The sequence below is a fragment of the Apteryx mantelli genome, chromosome 4 (genome assembly GCF_036417845.1).
Source record: "Apteryx mantelli isolate bAptMan1 chromosome 4, bAptMan1.hap1, whole genome shotgun sequence".
In the NCBI taxonomy this organism is placed as follows: Eukaryota; Metazoa; Chordata; class Aves; order Apterygiformes; family Apterygidae; genus Apteryx; species Apteryx mantelli.
This window is the reverse complement of record NC_089981.1, coordinates 50,144,086-50,147,167: the sequence shown is the minus strand read 5'-3', so window position 1 is coordinate 50,147,167 and position 3,082 is coordinate 50,144,086.

Sequence of the window (3,082 nt, the reverse complement as noted above, 5' to 3'; positions counted from 1 at the left end):
CAGAGGGGCTCCTCTCCCTGTGGGTTGGAGAGCAACTTGAGCAGAGCAGAGGGGAGAGGCCTGGTGGGGAAGTCACGTGGGGCTGGTTAGCTACAGAGGAGAAATGCCCTGGTGAACCATGCAGGGATTTTTTTTTTCCGTGCAGTAAAATATGAGGAGGGAGGGAGGAAGGGAGGCTCCTACACTGGCCTTATGTTTCTAGAGGTGATTAACTCTGTTGTGATCAGTTTGATCACAATCAACAGATCTGTAGGACTTAGTCTGAGAGTTTCTTTACCTACAGGATGGTCTGTTTTCCCTGGAAAGTGCTTTGGACTAGAGAGAGTAAAGCCATGAGATCCAAGGTTATGTAGGACTAGTCTAGAGGTAAGCACCAGCTGCATGTTCTCATGTCATAAAAGCAGTGCCAGAACCGCCACTGTACGATCCCAGGTAACGCGCTAACCAGTGCCTTCTGGGGGGCATTTAAAAAAACTATGGGAAGAAATAATCCTTCTTGGTATGTTGATAATAGCACATGCTGTCCTGTGGAGTCAGCTGCTCTGCTGAGTGTGGTGCAGTCCCCTTGCTTTTTCCATTCACCACGCGCCCAGAAGAATTTGGCATGTCTGCAAGCGTGAAAGGAGTCATTTCTATGGTGAGTGACACATTTTTTACTTCAGGCACAAAAGAATCTGTCACCTCCACTAAATTGTTTCATTTCAGGATTGAAGAAAAGCTCCTTTTTCATCTATGACACTTTGAAGCCTGCACAGTAATCCTCCTCCTAATCAGATATGTGGCAATGGAAAAATTACACTTCTGCTTTTAAGAGCTCTTCAGATCACAGAGAGAAAATAACATAGATCTGTGCTCCTTACAGACAGACGGGTTAAGTTTGCACCACTCTCTTGACTCTTGGGTCACATCATTAACGACTGTTCACTGGTTAACGGACTAGTTGGGAACAGTAACCCCCGAGTACCCCCCCTCCCCCCCGTAAGGCGGTATAGACTGTGCAGCAGCGCTGCCAAATAGATAAAAGACAGGGCAGACAGGGCTTTCACCAAGGTTTGTCTGAACCTCCAAGCAAGGGGCTCTTCATGACTGGACGTATCCGTTACGTACCCTCGTCGCCCCAGAAAAGCCTCCCAGAACGAGGTGAAGGGATCAGTGCGGGAAACCTGAAAAAAACCGAAAAGGCGCCTCTTGGCTCCCTCTTGTGTTGCCTTTGACAAACCGGCCCAGCTCTTCCTCCCGGAGAAAAGGGCTGTGAAAGCCGGGGCTGGTTTCCTGGTGGCAGAGGCGGGCGAGGGGCAGGCAGAGGGGTGCCGGCCCGAGGGGCGGTGGGGCCGCCGCGGCGCAGGGCAGGTGCCGGGGGGCCGGCTGCCCTGACCCGTCACCCCACGCTCTCCAGGCTCAGCGATGGGCCTGGCTTGGCCTCCAAAGCAGGGTCAAAAACTGGCAAACAGGAAAAAACGGGCCTGCAAATGCCCACCGTGGGGGCAGAGGGCCTTTAACTGGAAAAGGCAGTTTCGCAAAAACGAGCCAAGGGAATACAAATCCAGATGGCAGGTTTAAAAAGCACCCCGAATGCACGTCATCATCAGCCCTGCACTATAGATTTGGCCTGATTTGCAGAGGGGCAGCTTCTCCCAAGCTGGATGAAGTCCTGGGTGCTCGGCACCTTCGGGAATGAGCCCAAGAGCTGGCTCACTTTTGGCTGCAGGACTTTGAGCCAAGTCCCGTTCTTCCCTGCCAGTGAGGGTTTGCCCCAGAAATGATCACAGAGATTTAAAGTAAATACTGGGAGTTCAGCTAGATGCCTGCCTTTCAGGTAATGTTTGCTACTGCAGTTTAGTTGGTTCTATCTATGGAAATATTTCCTTAAGGATACACCTTATCTCCTGATTCCTGATCTGCTTTTTCTATTGCCGGTCAGGCATGGTTGAGACATGAGGTGCTGACAGATCTGGGGCAGAACAACTGCTCCAGACTGAGCATCTTTCTCTTCTTATTCTGCAGTTCCTTCATTGCCTATTGCTCCATTCTCTTAACATACAGCTCTTTCCCATGGGTTGTTTCCTTTATATCCTTTTTCCCCTCTGCTAGTGTTATTCCTTTTCTTCTCAGTCTGTGTATAAAGAATGACCACTAGTTAAAAACCTGTCTTGTCATTTGTGGCAATCGCATCTGAATGCATACTAATAACAAAGGGCAAAAAACAAGCCCAGAATCCTGGGCTCGCTGCAGTGATTGTGCTATTGTTGTTCTTAGTGGTTTCCAATAATCCCCCAAAAGATACCACCCAGTTCCAGCATTCAGGAGGCTGTGTTTATTTCTAACGTGAAAGAAAATACTACCATGTCCCCTGCTATGTTGCAGCTGGGTGAGAAGCTTGGCCTCTCGCACAGAAGGATAGACAGGGCTTCTGGGGGTCTGTGCTTTTTTTCCCTGCAGTGTCCCTGTTTTTCTGAATAATCTTGTGAAACTCATTTTGCCTCTCTGTCTCAGGTTCCCAGTGAGTAGAATGGGCACAGGAGCTTCACTTGCTTTGTCAAGTGTTTTGAGATCTGCTAACGAAAAATATTATACACTAAGTGTGCTATCTGCTAAAGAAAAATACTATATAGGAACTGTGTGACATGGAAAGAGAAGGGAACAGCTCCACACACAGGGGCTGCACTGAAACCCAAGTTCTTGTAACAAACTGTTCTCTTTTGAGGGCTTGAATGCTGTCTGTTGGGAAAAAGATCCTGTGGCTTACAATTGTGTTTTTTAACTTATATGTTCGCATGTTACATCAAGCATAAAAGTTGCAATTTCTTTCTTTAATTTCTCTTTGTTTTTGAAACTGTTTTCCTGAGGGGTAACTGGGTATTTCTCAGTTAATAAATGCTCATTAGTAGTATATAGCTGTCACTATGAAAAAAGCTTGCTGGTAGTTTGGCAGGAGTTTGCTAGTAAAAGAAAACATGTAATATTCTTATTGCATGATTTCCTTATTCTCCTATTGCTTCATATCTTCCACAAGCACAGGCTGGAGTTGAAAAGAATTGCACATCTTGATTTACTTATAAAAACCATTCTCTTCTCAGGAACA